The 18,463-nt window shown below is 35.7% G+C and overlaps 1 non-coding gene across 1 annotated transcript; it reads right to left on the minus strand.

Moving 5' to 3' along the window:
• Positions 1-231: 231 nt before the first annotated feature.
• Positions 232-395, minus strand: LOC128112315 (U1 spliceosomal RNA). Its single transcript, XR_008218943.1, has one exon. It is a non-coding gene; the product is annotated as a U1 spliceosomal RNA (small nuclear RNA).
• Between the last annotated feature and the right edge of the window lie 18,068 nt (positions 396-18,463).

Raw genomic sequence — 18,463 nt, forward strand, 5'->3', positions numbered from 1 at the left:
TAGCACTGAGTTTTTATAGACATAAACCTCTCAACACCACACCTCCAAAAATAAGGAATGTAGCCTTTGATAGTTGCTCTGGTGAAAGGCAGCACATCCATGAGTACATAGGCAGAAAAAAATTGGACTTGTTGGGTTTAAAAAAAAAGAAGACAAATTTGGGTGAGTAGGGAAGTGAGGATGGACCTGGAAGGAACCAAGAAAGGGAGAATAAACATGATTTTTTTTCCCCAGGGGAGAACGCGAACACAGTCCCCCACTAACACAAATTATGTAGTCGAGTTTCCTGCATTTGGGGAAATCGCAGGGGTCAGTACATCCGGAGTGAAATGGATAAGCCTCACCCTGGGAAAACCACCTTCGTGATCATGGTATCTCCCCTGCCAGGTAAGTATATAAACATGATTTAAAAACATCTTTTTATTGCAATCTGTTTTCTTGATTATGTAGTACTTGAAATGATCTTTCCAAAACAAAAGTCATATTTTATTGTCTCTTTGAGAAATAATCTGGAAGGATTGTTCAACATTTCAGCAAACTCTCCTATCCCAAACACAGGCTCCTGGTTTTATGTCTCCTTTCCCTCTATTTTTAGTAAACCTAAATCACACACACACACACACACACACACACACACACACACACACACACACACACACACACACACCAAGCAGATCTGAATAAGATAGCAATTTGTGCCCCTAGTGCCATTCCTGAAGAGGTTCTATTGAGGATTTAGTTTGCATAGTTGGGAAATAATCATCCTTTGTGATAAACATCAAGGCTATCAGATACTTTTGAGCTCAACATTATGAAAATTCGGCTTTCAATCCCTGGAACATCTCAACTCCTCAGGATGCACACAGCAAGATACACTAAGCATCAGATGTACAATGTGTATGCATGTTCTGCACGCATATAATAGTATGAGTGTGCATGTTTGTGAGACAATTAAAGGCAAGATTTCTGTGCTTTAGACGAACTCAGACATTGCTGCAAAGGAGCAAGCCTGGTAGCTGCTCTAGTCAATGCTGAAGGACAGCATTCCATTGACCGAGGACGTGATTGATCGAGGGAGAGATTCTACTAGGATGGGAAGAATTACTGATAAGCTATTGAGCAGACTGTTTAGCGGTCGATTCTCTTAGACATTTATGGTCAGTTCCTGTTGTCTGCACTAGACAGCTCCTTTATTCTTTTTCTCATCTGCCCCCTCCCGCAGTTGCAGCTGATACACATATGGGTGTGAATGCACGTCCAGCTGTAATAGATTGTCTCTTTGTTGGAGTTAAAGATTATGTCTACTCCAGGTGTTCACATGTCATCTAATTTTCCTAATTCTCTCATTCACAGATTCCCTTTTATTAATGCTGATTATTTATCTATTAGGATCATCTGTTCTCATTACTATATCCCTGCAGTATCCTAACTCTTTGGTAACTTCTGTTTTTCATACCTGACATAGCATGGTGACCTCTTTCTTCTTTGTTAAGAACATAATGCATTGTCTCTGTAGGCTAAGCTGATCGATTTTTCTGCTTGAAGCTGTGTTAGGATATTCTCATTTCACTCCAATTTACCACTTTAGCTTGGGGAATAGAAATGTTCAAATAAAATCACAATAAGGGCAGCTAATTTGGGTATTTAGCTCTTTTTAATGACTAAAATATTTCTACCAGATTTTAAATTTTTCCTTAATTTCTGACTCTGTCTAAAAGAAAAAAGATTCAAAACATCTAAACATGCTAAAGAATTATCAAGAAAAGTCAGAGAATCATTACATATTTTCTGTTACTGAAATACTCAATCAGTACGTGTCAACTAGGCATGTCTCAATGGTACTAAGAATAGATGGCTGATGAAGGACTGTCTATGTGACATCTGCAAAGTCACCAACAAATAATTATTCAGAAGTACTTCGATAACAATAGGCTGAGAATATGGAAACAGAAAGGAACAGGCATGGGACAATAGAGTGCCTATTTTATGCTCTGCTATTTAAGAATAGAGTATAGTTGATGATAAATGAATGATGTTAGAGCATCTTTCAAATGAAGGCCTCTGAGCTTTGATATGTAAAAAACCACACCCTTATTTACACAATTAGTTAAATGAAAACTTGGTGTTTGAACATTTTTTTACTTATTTATTTTTGTTTATTTTTAATTAACAATGTACATATGATAAAGAACCAGAATGCATTAAAGACACATGCAGGGCTGGCAAGATGGCTCAGTAGGTAAAGGCACTTGCTGCCAAGGCTAATGACCTTTGTTGGATGCCTAGAGGGCACATTACTGAAAAAGAACCAACTCCTGACCTCCACATGTACACCATGCTACTCATACACCCACCCCCACATACAGAATAAATAAATAAATTAATTAATTAATAAATAAATGAATGTACTGAAAACTTAAATCACAGCTAAGCAATTCTAACACATTTATATTTATTATCGTGCATTTAAAGAACAATTTATCATTTTAATAACTTTACTAGCATGTGTCAATTGTACAAAGCTGGAGATCTCATTGTGACATTTCCCTATATGTGTAAAATGCATTTTGATGATCTCTAGCCCACTATTTGCTTTTTCTTATTCCCTTCCCACTTTTTTGCTTTTTCTTCCATATCCCTAGTAATGCCTCTTATATTTTCATGTCTTTTATTTTTACTAGCTTGCACATATAAAAAACACAATAACAATCATTTCACTTAGCATAATTATCCACATATTTCTATCTCATCCCTCAGTTCATGGCCTCTTTGATATATACCACCTCTCCGTTACCAAGTGCTGATATCAAAAGCATGTTTTAAACCATATGAGGTTTATTAAAAGAACAAGCTAATAAATAAGGAGTAACACAAATGCAGCAGTTAATATATGATAGGTATATTACATACAGCACTAAAGTTTGGAAAAAAATATTTTTATATGTTCTCTAATTGAGAGGGTTATAATATAATGATACCTTCAAATATTTAACAGATACAAAATAAAAATTTCATGTCAAATGAAACAGAAATCAGAGTAATTTGAAGGTTTGAGCAGCAAAAATAACCATTTCTCCATAGAGCAACATTGTGTTTTATCAAACCATTGGTGAGTCTTATTAAAGCTTAATCTGGTCCCATAAGCCATTTTAAAAATAGAGAATTAGATATATGTGGAACGTTTATTTAAATTCCTAACTCCTAAAATCAAATGCTATGTGATTCTATTTTACAGCATTTACTACCAACAATGGCTGCATTTTTTTTTTTTTGAGACAAGGTTTCATGTAGACCCCATTTGAATCAAAATCACTATCTCAGTGAAGAAGACCTTGAACTCTTAAGCTCTGTCTCTCCCTCTCAAGCACTGGGGTTATGAGCATACACCACTCTGTTATTTTTAAGCTGTGCTGAGGACTAAGACCAGAGCTTCGGGCCTACATAGCAAGCATTCTGTCAGATAAGCTACATTTCCATCTCTCCATCAATTTGGAACAGCTTCTCCATCAGGCCTTCAGAAGAAACTGCCGCTGCTAGCATTTTCATTTCAGATATTTAACTTCTAGAACTGTGAGTTAATAAATCTGTGCCATTTTAAACTTTTAATTTGTTGTGCTTTGTTAAGACGCTCCCTAGGAAACTAATACTGGATAGGAGATAGTTAATTTGCAAAGAAATAAAGAAAACTAAGAATAAACAAAGGCACATAGCTACAGAGACCATCATGCTTGCGGTAGGGAATATAATTGACTGACAACCCCAGCTGTTCCTACTCGATATTTTCCCACTATCACGCTGAGACCACATTTCCTATAAGCTGTTCTCAGGCAGTGAGAGATCATGGTGGACTTATGAACATAGACCCTTTTCTAAAGATATAAAACTCTTCATGTGAGTGATACTAACGTAACAACTTCCTACAGACACAAACTTTCTTCAAGCTACTGCACAGCGCTTCCTGCACAACCTTCCTTTCTACCTCCCTACTCTCCTTGCAAAGGCATTACACATACAATGGGGTGTGATCATCTGGTCTTTATATGTCCTGTCTTGGTCAATGTTCTATTGCTGTGAAGAGACACCATGACCACAGCCACTCTTATAATGAGAAATATTTAATTAGGACTGGCTTACAGTTTCAGAAGTTTGGTCTGTTATCAAAATATCAGGAAGGAAGGGTGGTGGCACTCAGACAGACATAGTGCTGAAGAAGGAGATGAAAGTTCTATATCCAGATATGCAAGAAGGAAAAAGAGACACTGGACATGGCTTGGACTTTTGAAGCCTCAAAGTCCATCCCAGTGACACACTTCCCCCGACAAGGACACATCTTCTAATCCTTTCAAATAGTGCTTCTCCCTAAGCATTCAAATATATGAACCAATGCAGCCATTCTTATTCAAATCACCACATTACACTCCCAGGCCCATATAACCATATCATAATACAAAAATGCATTCAGTCCAACTTCAAAAGTCTCCAAAGTCTATAACAGTCTAAACATTGTTTAAAAGTCCAAAGCTCAAAATCTCTTCTAAGACTCATGGCAATCTCATAAGTGTAAAACCCCTGTAAAGTCAAAGCACAAAGCATATCACATGTTTCCAATACATAATGGCACAGAAGGCATGTTTTCATTCCAAAAGAGAGGAAAGAAAGTACAGTGAGGAAATACTGGACCAAAGCAAGACTGAAAACCAACTGGGAAAATTCCAATCTCTTCATCTCCATGCCTGATGTCAAAGCAGTTTGAGATCTCCACTCCTTTCAGCTTGATTGATTGCAACATAATTCTCTCTCTTGGGCTGGTTCTACAACCTGTTAGCAGCTCTCCTTAGCAGGTATTCCAGGACTATCACATCTCCAACATTTTGTGGTCTTCAACAAAATCCAAGCTTCATTTTCACAGGTTCACACTATGGCCTTTCTGGGCCTCCATGTAGGGACACCCCTGACACACACCTGGCCTCAGAAGATTTTCTTAGTCCTTAAGGGAGGTTCCATAACCCCTTTCTTGTATCGTTGACTCTAAAGCTAGAACCACATGGCTAAAGCTGCCAAGTTCTACTGCTTGTTGGGGCTGGAACATGGCTTCTTCACTCAATAGCAACTGTATCAGCTTCCTTTTTTCAATGGTTTCCTTCACTGCTTAACCTTTTCTTTAATTCCTCTACTCAAGTGTGAAGCTTAGCTTGGTGGAGTCTTGCCCTGAGGTGACCACTCATGTTACCATTTAACAACCTGCTTTCCTTTAAACATTTTATCTCCTTGAGCACCGGACTTAGCTCCATTACACTTCCTGGTGCTTATTTTCTCCTCAAACTGTACATTTTGTATTTTTCCTTGTTCAACTTCTTCTTCATTATAGATCTGCACAAGAGTGAACACTAATAATGACACAACACAGTAAATACTATGTTTTCTTGAAATCTCCTCTACAAACTCCATTCACTAATAACTCTTAAATTTAGCCCTAGGCAGAATTCTTGGGGAAGGACAGAAAGCAGCCACATTTTTTCACCAAAATATCATAAGAACAGTCTCTAGACCACTCATCAATATTCTTTTCCTCTAAAACACCTTTAGCAGGGACATCATAATCTACGTTGCCCTCAGCACCACTGTCTTCTCGGCTCCTACTCGTATGAGCCATTAAATCTGGTTTAAAATGTTCAACTGCTTTCCTAATCCAAATACCCAAAGTCCACATTCCACCAACAAGTAGTATGGTCAACCTTTCATGGCAATACCCTAGGCCCTGGTACCAACTTCTGTCTAAGTTGGTGTTCTACTGCTGTGAAGACATCCTGCACATCCTATCCCATGATTATGGCAACTCTTATAAAAGAAAGCATTTAATTGGGGCTTGCTGATCATTTCAGAGGTTTAGTACATTATCAGCATAGTGGGGTGCATGACAGAACATAGGGAGATATGCTGCTGTAGAGAAGCTGTGTGTCCTACATCCAGATCAGTATGCAGTGGGAAGAGAGAGCCACTGGGCATGGCTTGGGCTTTTGAAACTTCAAAGCCCAACCACAGTGACACATTTCCTCCAACAGGAACATACCTCCTAATTCTTTCAAATATTGCCACTCCATAAGCATTCAAATATATGAACCTGTATGGGCCATTCTTATTAAAAGCCACTACAGTTCCCTTTCATTGGCAACTTTTAGAGACCTCCCCAAATGTCTTTCACATCTTATCCCATCTTGATGTCTGCTTCTACAACTTCCCAAGTGAACGCTTTCCACGTCTATGGTAGTTAAAGAAGAAGGAAGTACTATGGAGATTAGAACTGTCTCATTCACCAATTGTAAGACAATGGGAATATCACTGTAAGTTCTATGTGGTACAACAGACTAAATAAATTTATTCAGTGGAAAGAAAAATATGACCAGGGTGATGCTATGTCAACCATGAGAGTATACCTCCAGACCAACTATAAAAATTTGGCTAAGATCCTAGTTTCAGTACATAGACTGCACCCCTTATCTCTAAGGTGATGGACTGCACCCCTTATCTCTAAGGTGATGGTTCCCACAATAGACCAATCAAGGTATAAGTATTGTAGTTATAAAGCTATCCTCAATTTGGACAACAGGGAATCTTCTAATAGGCAGTCTTCTTAGGCAAACTTTCTTGATCATGACAATACGCAATTGGGCTTCATAAAAATTTCAGACAGTTTCCCTGAACTGTCTTCCTTCTCATTTCCCTGAAATATTTTCTTATAGTTCTTCTAACTTCCTTGTCTCACTCCTCCATCTACTTTCACAGACATACTCCTAATAAAGTCTGATATTTAATATCTTGAAATATGCATGTAAACATTGTGTGTGTGTGTGTGTGTGTGTGTGTGTGTGTGTGTGTGTGTGTGTGTGTGTGTGTATTGTGGTGGAGGGGGGCATGTGCATGCTATAGCATACATGTTGAGCTCAGAAGACAAGTTCCTGGGGCTGGTTCTTTCCTGCTACCATATAAGCCTTCCGTATTGTACTCAGGTATCCAGCTTGCACAAGCATTATTATCAGTTGAGGTATCTCACTAGCCCCAAATTTTCTGCTCAGCAGATGTGCAATGCTACATACACTCTTAAGACAGTGGACTTAGCTAGTAACTGCTAGGTTCCCAGAAGGAAAGAAACACCATATAGCTTTATTATAGAAATATATGCATTAAATAAAAGGCCAATATATCTCTATAAATAAGATAATGTGTATCTAGACACCATACGGCAAAATTAAGAGTGCTTCTATTGGCTACTAATGGCAGTGTTACCCAAACAGATTAGGGTTTTTCTACACTCTTTGATTGGCATTGTTGAAGGTCATGTTCTTTAAAATGAGACACATAGAAAGTATCTCCTAGAAGTGTCAGCCTTGGCTGCCACCAGGGCTGTATGCTCAGGGCTTCATATAGACAATGACTAGAAAGCATGAAAAGTGGTGAGCATAGAATTTGTATCAATATGAAGACATTAAACAATCATTTCTGCTGCCTCTTCTTGGGCATTGTTTCCCCCTAAGAAATCTGTTCCATTTTCTACTCTAGCTGATGGCTACTTCTTTGAGAGTACCAAGGACAATGCCTTAGCTGCTCCTCAGTGTTCCCCACAGAAACAGTCAGTTTAAATAACACTGAGTATCTATGCATCTGATTATGCAGCAAAGGGGATTTTGTTTCTTAGATTGTTCTACAGAGAAGCAATATAGTACACTCCACACACATTTTATGTGAGGAAAGGAAAAACCAAATGAGTTAACATTTAGACATCTGAGACTAGGAAAAAATATTGTCAAAAAATGAAAGTCACATTTATTAGTTAAAAAGTGTGCTGGGGAAGAAGGAGAGTTAATTAGGACTATAAAAATCAAAGTGGTTTTATAGAAATAAACTTATGTTGTCAAATATTTAATAGAAATTATATTGTACATTAAGTTTTAGAAATTATAAATTTTTGATATGATTATTCTGGTTGAATTTCATATTATCTGAATGTAACATTGTTAAATATAATTTTTTAAAAATAATAATGATGGTGACTTCAGTAAATTATTCAAAGATATAATCGGTGTTTTGAACAGATTCCTCTAATGCTTTGATATTCATGTCATTCGCTTTTAGAATACTAGCGTCATATTCTTTTCCCCTCTTTATTGCTACATTAGTTCTTGTCAGTTCAAAGTTTGAAGTTTAGTTCACCAACCTTAACTAAAGCCAAACATCGAACCTGCATGAATTCCTTCTCTAAAAATGTAGATAAACTAATAACGCTATAACATTTTGTGAAGACTAGAAAGATAAATATTGATGACAGTGTTTCTCACACACAGTAAAGAGTCAGTAAGTGTAAATAGCCACCACAATCCCATTTAATAATATTTTATTTGAGACTTCACAGTACCTTCAAAAACTTTTCTTTGGACGTTTGGAAGCCATGTGAACTGCACTCTTGTCAGACTAAATGTGCAATTCATATACATATTCTTGCAGTTACTTTGCTTAAGATAGACATACTGAAAAACATAAGAGAGATTAGTGAGATGTTTTTATGTGCATTAGCAAGAATTTTATTCAAATATTAACAAATTACTGGTATAATAGGCAAAGATAAAAGCTCTGCTAAGGGAAGCAACCAAAGAAGTGTGGGCACTAATGAATAAGTGGTAGTTTATTTAGTAAATAGTTTAATTCATAGCTGTGTAAATCCCAACAACCAAATTTTGGAAACTAGAAGTATGATGGAATAAAGTAAGAAAGAGGCAGTAAAACAGGGTTTTCAGATCAAAATTGTACCTAGACTTTTCAATTGCTAACCTATTTATTCTCAGTAAACTGAAATCACTATTCCAGAAACTGAAAACATTTTTTTCTATTTTAAAGGTTAACTAAAAGCTTACAGAAACAAGATTCATTTATTTGAAATTTATCTTAATTGTTATTGTTGTTGTTGACTATCAACATATGAAATATATTAGAATGAAATTGTATATGAGATGCTTTGAGAATTTCAAAGAATTCCTCCTCCTCCTTCCCTTTCTCCTTCCTTCCCTTCCCACCTGTCTGCCTGTCACCCTACCTGCCTGCCTGCCTACCTGCCTTTCATTTATCTTTGACTACAAGATTTCAGCCAGAAGAAACCAGAACATCTCTTTCCATTTCTATTAGGATATTAAAATCTCCCCTGCATTTTACAAAAGAAACTTTGCCTTTCCATCTCTCACACAATTTAGAGATTTGCTGTTATTGTTCATACTGTCTCTTGCTAACAGGCCTGTGTACATCTTATTTCCCCTCCTAGATTGTATTTCCCCCACTTACACTCTTATCTCTACCTTTCATTACAATTTCAATTCAATGCTTTGAAATTTCGAGGATGTTTTTGCTGGGGATTATTTAATACTGTCACAATGCTATATCCTTTTCCACTGGATGATTCTTAGTCATTAATATGATTATTTTATGAGTGTCTTTTGCTCTCTATAGATGATAAGCATCATACAAATAGAAAATATCTTTACTGTTCTTGGTTAAAACTCAATGTTTACCAGAGCTCTAATCATCAGGTAACAAATTTTTAACATATATTTAACACAAAGAGAGAGGTTTATGCAAAATAAGTTATTGAGTGGGCTTCATTGAGTCAATAAGCCTATTTATATTTCATGCAATTGTCTGTGATTTTATTCTGAAAGGTTAAGTAGTCAATAAGCACTTTATACTAGTGCCTCTGCTTTATGACTGAGTGAAAGAAGTTTTCAGAATTTAAGCTTCGACTCAGTTATTGTGTCAATAAACAGAGAAGTTTAAACCTATTCTTTTTTCAATTCCAGAATTTGCTCCTCTACATTACACTGTGTATTTTAATACTCTTCCAATGCCATCAATAAGCAAAGCACTGTATATATTAGCACTGTCATAGAGGCCATAGACAGAAAAGAAACAGACCATTAACAGATATTAATTATGCAATGTTGCTAGTAATGAAGAAATCATTCATTGCCTATAGAATGCATCCACATTAGAAGTAATATAATATTTATAGCTGTAACTGGAACAGTTACAGAAAACCTGCTTGTATTAAAATGATTGTATTATTTTTACAAAATATCACAGAGTGCTGTTATATTTGATTCTTACTACAAGCAGGTGAGTTGTTCATTTAACCTTATTTCCCTCTGTTTTCAAACAAAAGGAAACTAAAACATTATTGAAAACAAGTATAAGAAATAGCAGGGCTGTAATTAGGACTAGAGCATCTGTTGCTGGATGACTGAGGGAGGGATCTTTTCAGGAAACTTTACCGCATTAACAGTTCCATGGCTGGAGATATGACTCAGCAGTGAAGAGCACTTTCTGCTCTTTCAGATGACCCAGGTTTGATTCTACGAACCCACGTGTCAGTTCACAACTGCCTGTAATTAGAGTTCTCTGGGATCCAATATCCTCCTCTGGCCTTCCCAGACACCAGGCATGTGTATGGTGTGAGTATATACATGCAGACACTCACACATAAAATTAAGTAAATAAATATTTTTAATAGATTCCAATTCCCAAGTAATGAAGGGAACCATGTCTTAGGGGAATACAAAATTTGAGCTTCCAAACTCTAAACATTCTCATTACATAAAATCTATGACAAGGATTTTAATGATGTTGCATATTCTGTAATTACAAAGAATAATCATTTGAATATAATGATGTAGTAAATCTATTGTTAACAATGAACTTTCGTTACACTGTGATGGAGTGATGTTGGATATGTTCATACTTTGGTGGCTTGCACTGTACTGAGTGTGAAGAAAAATTGGGGCATATGCTAAAGAATTTGTAAATGTGTAGATGACAGGGATTCTTTCTGTATTTTTCCCAGTAAAGGAAAGGAAAGACGGAGGGAGAGAAGTAGGAAAAACACTGACCCAAGTCTAAGGACAACTGTGCCGCTTGGTTCAGTTCATAGCATATTTCACAGCTGAATTTATCCTCAGGCTCAGCAGCCAGTGCCTTCTCTTTCCCCTTAAATGATAAAGTTGCATATGCTTTCAATGTCTGGTCCAACTTATCTTGTGTTTGATTCATATTAGGTGAAATAATGTGTCCACATACATATTTCTTGCTTTCCAAATTCCTCTGGGTCTTCAACAGTAATTTTCAGTCTACTTATATGTAAGAATTAACATATACTAGTATAGATTCTATTCCCTTTGTAAATTTGTATTTTAATAGCTCAAAAATTGCATTCATATAAAGCAAACTGTTGAACAATATTTTGATATAGTCTGTATGAATATCTATAACATATGCATATTGTCTCTAAAATAGTTATAAAAATGTGCAACTTACTGCTACATGGTAATTTATGGATGTCAGGAACTTTTATTATTTCTCACAACTAATCAAGTAAGGATATAGGATATCATTATTCCTATTTTACAGATAAAGGAAAAATGCAAATTAGTCAAACATTTGCTCAGGTAAACACAACTAATACTTATAAACCTAGAACGTGAATGCATGTAGCTCCACTCTGGAGTATACACTCACTTTAAAGCTGTGTGATGTTTCTTTCCCTTACCATTTGTTGCAGCAACCCTATTTTTCCCATCACAGGACATCACAATAAAATTGAGTTAAGTTATATAACATTTTAGACCATGAAAAGGAACACATTTGATAACTTTAGTGACTTCAGTTATACAGAAAACAAATGCCTCATATGTAGCTTTTAATGGGTAGTTTGATTAAACCTACTTTTCAAGTCACAATTTATCATCTGATCAAAGTGCTTTATTTACACTCTTCTATAACAAGTAGTCAAGGATTTATGAAATTATTTACTAGCCCAGAGATTAGAAATTACTGCTTAAGATATTTAAATCTTGAATTGCAAAATTTTGAACAAATGAAGGCATAGCTTAGCAATTATCCTGCTCTCATATGCCCATGACACTAAGGGAAATTTGATGGTTTAAACTAGGTGCAGCTGGTGTTTAAATTGATAAAGTTTACACTCTTACTATGTGTAAAACAGCATTTCTAACTTGATCAGACATTAAGCTCAACTAAAGGATCTCACTGAAACTCTGAGTTAAGTTGCTTTGGGCAGATATTCTCCTCCATTGATTCCAGTGTGTAGTGCGGTTCAGGACAACAGAGCCAGCTACAAATGTACAACCTGTGAAGCTGGCGTTTCAAAAAGATGTCACAGTTCTGAACAGAGGGAAAAGGTACTGTTAAGACAGAGTGAAGGAAGAATAAGTTAAGGAAAAAAATTCTGATTTACCTCTTGATTAAAATTATATTTTAATCAATTATATTTTCCTATTAAGGGGCTTTTGCAATCATTTTCCTGCATATAATCAGGTCCTATTAATGTGTACATAGTTTATATTTAAAAATAATCCTCCAAATCATAACTTTAGATTTAAGCTAACATTGTATAGTGATTTGAATTAGAACATACCCATAGGCTGATATATTTGAATACTTGGTCCCCAGGTGGTGGAACTATTGGAGAGGAATTAGGAAGTGTCCTTGCTAGAGAAGGGGTGTCACTGGGGAATGACTTAGTGATTTCAAAAGACTTGTGGCATTTCCAAGTCTCTCTCTCTCTCTCTCTCTCTCTCTCTCTCTCTCTCTCTCTCTCTCTCTCTCTCTCTCTCTCTCTCCTCCTTCTCTGTCTGTCTATCTGTCTCTCTCCTTCCTACTTGTGGACCAAGATCTCAGTTCACAGCTGCTGCTCCAGTACCATGCCTACCGGTCTGCTGCCATACTCCCCATCATGATAGTCATGGACTCTAAGCTGCTAAAATAACAAGTCCCAAATAATCTCTTTCTTCTACAGGTTGCCTTGGCCATGGTGTCTTGTCATGGCCTTAGCAAAGTAACTAAGACATATGGAGAGTTTTTAAACTTAGAATAAAAGTGATCCTGCCCTGGTTAGTACTTCCAGAAGAATGTACTTACTAGCTGAATCTATAAAAGCATGAGTAGGATTTCATGTGATTTTAACCTTTAGTTTCCTTTTCATCTAAATTTTTTGTTTTGTTTTATTTGTTGTTGTTGCTTTGTTTTTTCCTATTGAGGCTGGGTTGTGATGGCCATTTAGCGCTGGCCACTTTGGTCAGTTTTTCAGCCTACAATGTGTTGCCTATGCATAAAGCATTATTCCCAGGCTAAGTTTGCTTCACCGTTCCTGAGACTGCTAAAATGTATAATTCATTTACTGAAGCAACATTTCCAGATTCCTTTCATCACATAGTTTGTGCATACCTGTATTTCCTATAATGGACTGACCATGTTTTTGGATTTTGTTTTGCACTAATAATTCTAATGTCTCTAAAAGAACTTTCATCCCTGAAAGCTATGAGACATCAAAATTGCTCCTGATATTTTTGATGAAATAGCTTTTCATTTCCCAGTATTTAGTCACTGGGTCTCATTTAGAGCCATTAAGCATCATCTATAAGTTGATTGGTAATACTGATAAATTTTGAAATCTATGAGTTTTATCTTTTTATCTAACTTTAACTGCTACTGGTACAGTGGCTGACTTTAGTACAGATAGAAAGGGAACAAAATTTTGCCTTGAAGAAAAATAAAATCATGATGACAAAGTCAGAAAATCTATTTATAATATTTCATTTTCTACTACAAAATAGTCCTTTGTTTAAAAAAAAGTCATTTTTTTGTTTTGATTTGATTGTTGAGTATATAGTGTTATTTGTTATCCAGGATTCTTTCTTTTTCATCATTGAAAACAGAATACATTGATTGCATTAAAGTTGAAAGAATTGACCCATTAAGTTACAGAATAATCATTTTCCTTCTATTTATTTCTCTTCTTATTTTCTAAATAATTTCACTCAAGTCTGAAGATGCTATCTCTTCTTTAAAATTAAAGTAACACACACATACATGCACAAATATATGAATACAACCTGCAAAGTTCATTTCTCTTGTTTGTGTGTATGTGACTTTGGGCTGACCATTTTGTATTAGATAAACAATAAGGAGACTCATCCATGGGGAAGACTGATTCTCCCTCTCTTATGAGATGGGAGGGATTGGATAAAGTGGTTGGAAGGAAGGAAGTGATATAATTATGTTGATTTTGTATATCATGTATAGCCAAAATACAAAATCTAAGACATTTTAAACTAAAAACAATTAAAACAATAAGAAATTGTTTACCAAATTTGTTGGAATGAAAACATCTTCAACATCCTTATTTATACAAATTAATTTTCCCTTACACCTTTCAAATAAAATTTAATTAAGACTTCCATATGAGTTTCATAACATCATTTTACAGCTTTTCACAAAAGAGTGAAATAGGATAATAAAAATGTAGTCTAATTTTAAGAATGTAAATATTGCAAATGCAGTTTTTGTCATAATTTATGTATTTTAATGCATTCTTGAGAAAGCATTATTAAATTTTTCATTTCTCCTGGCTGTTCTTTGTTGTAACAAGTTAGGAAATAATATGTCAGAAAGAAGGTCAATTATGAATTGATTTCATGTCACTTCCTAATACTCTTTGTTCTGATTCCCAATGAGTTTCAAATGCAATATATCTTTCAGAACAACAACAAAAGAACAAGATCCTCATTAATAGTTACAAAAGTGAAATATTATTCATGTTATATTTTCAAGAAGACCACAAAATATATCTCCATGTAGGTAATGGAAAGATAACCCATAAATTATGATAATACTATTACAGGACACATAAGCAATCCTTAAACTTAACAATGAGAAAATAAGGCTAATTAATAGTAGGTAAAACACCCAAGACTATCTTACTCCACCAAAACACATACAGAATAATAATAAAATTTAACATAATGCTTAGCATAATATATTGCTAAGGAATTAATATCAAAAGTTAGATACCACTGTGTGTGTATTAATATAGCTAAATTTTAATTTTTAAAAAACTATTACTTCTTTAAAATTAAAAGAGCTTTTTTCCTCATATAATATATCCTTATTACAGTTTCCTAGATCCTCCCCTCCTCCTCTCCCATCCAGATCTGCCCTGTTTCTATTTCTTGTTGGAAAATAACCAGGCTTCTAAGGGATAATAACAAAATGAAATAAAATAAAAACAAACACTAAACTGGAAGCATATATACTTATCTCTATATATGAACATATACATATAGATAGATAGATACATAGATAGATAGATATGCATATGCATAGGACCTGTAGGGTAAAAAGAGAAACATTATAGAGGGAAAAAGAGGGAAATTTTATATATATATAAATTTTAAAACCCTAATAAGACATTATGGAACAAGGAACCTCTAACAATGCTCTTGAGTTCTTTTTTGGTTGGTCATCTACTACTGAGAATTTAGCTTACCCATAGCTGAGACTCCTTTGGAGGAAACTAAATTTTTATTTGCCATTGGTTAACAATTAGAGATTGCCTCTGACTCAGGGTTGCAGGCATGTGTCCTTTTGTCCTTTTAGCTTTAGGACTCCATCTGGTGCAGACAAACAGAGGCCCTATGCATCCTGTCCCATTATCTGTGAGTTCATCTGTGTAATGATCCTACTGATCCATAAGGCCGTGTTTTCCAAGTGTCCTCCATCCGCTCTGGCTCTTACACTCTTTCCACAATCTATTTTGTAAGGTTCCCTGAACCCTAAGGGTGGAATTTGATTGAGACATCTCATTTAGGGCTGAGTGTTCCAAGGTCTTTCATTCTCTGCATAATGTCTGGCTGTGGGTCTTTGTATTTGTTCCCATCTGCTGCAGGAAGAAGCTTTTCTGATGATGGCTGAGCAAGGCACTGACCTATTAATATAGCAGAATGTCATTAGGAGTCATTTTATTGATCTGCTTTTGTCTGTTTTGGGACAGTAGTATTTGGTTTTCCTGTTGGTCCCTGAGCTATCTAGTCTCATGTTCTTGGTCACCCAAGCGAAGTTGGGTATGGGTTCCATTTTGTGGCATGGGCCTTAAATTAAATCCAACATTAGTTGGTTGCTCCCCCAAGCTTTGTGCCACTGTTGCACTAGAGTATCTTGTTTCCAGGGTACCATTGTCAATCAAAGGGTTTGTGGCTGGGTTAGTATTTATGTTTCCCCTTTGGTAGCATACAGAGTAACTTCTTGAACCAAAGACACTAACATGAAGACTTTTGGGGGGCATCAAATTTTTTTAATTGGCATCAAATTTTGGGGAAAATGTGGACTACAGAAGCTTTCCCTCCCCTTATCATGGGAAGATAAATGAACTGAGGCTGGTTTAGAAGTCAGTATGTCTATTTTTTATAGTTTTAAGCATTTTCTTGATCACATACCAAGAATCTGAAGTTGTATGATTCTTTTCATTTATGTAGATACACTGAAAACTTATGCCCACAAAAACCTTATATATGAATGCTTCATACGTGTGGGATGACTCATCCCTAACAGGCCTGAGGGCTAGCCAGTCCAAACCAGTAATAAGATACTTTCTGAGAGCCAACCTGGGTCTGTCTAAGGGCCTTAGCAACAGCAACTAAGACATGATCTGAGATGACCTGGAACAATGAGACACAGCCATGTCACACCAGCAGCTGGATATTCATCAGACCTTCCCTCAGGGTGGGGTGGAGGGTATATAAGGCTTACCTCTTCCTGAATAAACCGAGCTTGTTGTTTCAACATTCTCTCAGAGTCAGTGTCGTTGACTCTGTGCCTACTTGCCCCCCTCCCCCAAAGGCAACAACAGCACAGGATCCTACCACACATAAGTTTGTTGAGAGTTTCCAAAACTTTTGATGTAATGAACTATTATTCAGTGGTAGAAGTAGACTATTTAGACAGGAAAGACACACAGTTACCTTGTATGCATATTACTATGAGAAGAAGTCAGTCTGCAAGGTGTATTTACAATGTGCCATTACAGTTCTATGAAGCCCAAGATAAGTCAAAACTATAGAGATAGGAGAAAGATCAGTGGTTGCCTGAAGTCCTAGGAGAAAAATGAAAGATGGAGTCTGTGAAACCATCCTGTATAGTACTGTGCTGGGAGTCCTGACATTATGCATTAGTCAAAACAAATAAAATAAAGAAGCAAAGTATAAATACAAATCTTAACTATGGTTTTAGTTAACAATACACAAGGCTTCAATATGTAAGAACTGGATTGTACCAGTGCACTATGGAAACAATCAGGAATGTTGTGGAAGTACACAGAAAAGAACTGTTGAAAAATATGAGTTTTTCTAAAATCTTCTGAGTCTAGACCTTTGTAAATGACAAGGCCTACTAATTATTTGTAAATGTAATATGCAAGTCTTATACACCTACAGCATTTCCACTGAGCTAATTTAATCAGTTATAAAAAATTATTAAAATTCCTTCTACTTTCTTATTTATATACATGTGCATATTATGAGATGCAATGTGAGGATATGATTTCTGTACACACTATATAGCAATCAATGTAGGTTAGTCAGCATAATTAAACATTTTAATTTCCTTATATTCAAATCCATGTCTTCTTACTTATTGTGAAATGCATGGTTATTAATTATATCCATCCTGCTATGCTACAGAACATCAGAAATTATTCCTTCTGTCTAAAGATAGCATTACATTCATTGCTGGGCCTGTCCATATCCCCCTCTCCATGTTCCTAGTTTCTGTTCACCACTATTCTGCTTGAAATATCTATAAGAAATGTTTAGCAATCCACAATTTTCCTTTAGGAAATTGTCCTTCTTAAAATTACTCATCAATATTCACACACACACATCCAGGGAACATTTGTCTTTATGTTCAATGTCTACTTTTAAGATAGAAGTACTTTGCATTCAAGAAACTCACAATGTAGAAAGAAATTTAAGGATATTCCAAGTCAGTTAAATACAATGTCATAGGTTAAGTTTAATGTAATCACTTAATAAGGTTTTTGCAATCCACAACTGGGTATGCAAACCTTGCTGATAGAACCTGTAATTGAACAGATGAAATGGCTGTAACTTGGGTGTTCTGCCTAAATGTAAATAAAGATTTAATTTCCTAATATTTATATTGTAACTAAACTGAAGATTATACTTGAATTTGACATAAAAATATTTTAATATCCTTTATCCGTACCAGGGTCCAAACCAAACTCTCATGCTATCTTTGATTGTGTCCCCTCAGTTTCCTCCAGTCCTGATATATTTGTGTTTCATAACCTTGCCGTTTAGAAGAAGCACTGTAATCTTAAAGATGTCCCTCGATGGGTCTTCCCATGACATCTTTGTATTATTAGATTGAAGTCAATCCTTTACACCAAGAATACCACAAAGGTGACACGGTGTGTGTCACATCTGGAATACATGATATTGACATACCTTCTTAATGGCAATGCCATCTTCGTCTGTGTGCTGTGGTTTGAAGGTGCACACGCACACACACATACAGACACAGAGAATCAATAATCTAATTACTTAGTTAAATATAA

This window comes from Peromyscus californicus, unplaced genomic scaffold (genome assembly GCF_007827085.1).
Source record: "Peromyscus californicus insignis strain IS unplaced genomic scaffold, ASM782708v3 Scaffold_16__1_contigs__length_79575227, whole genome shotgun sequence".
NCBI lineage: Eukaryota > Metazoa > Chordata > Mammalia > Rodentia > Cricetidae > Peromyscus > Peromyscus californicus.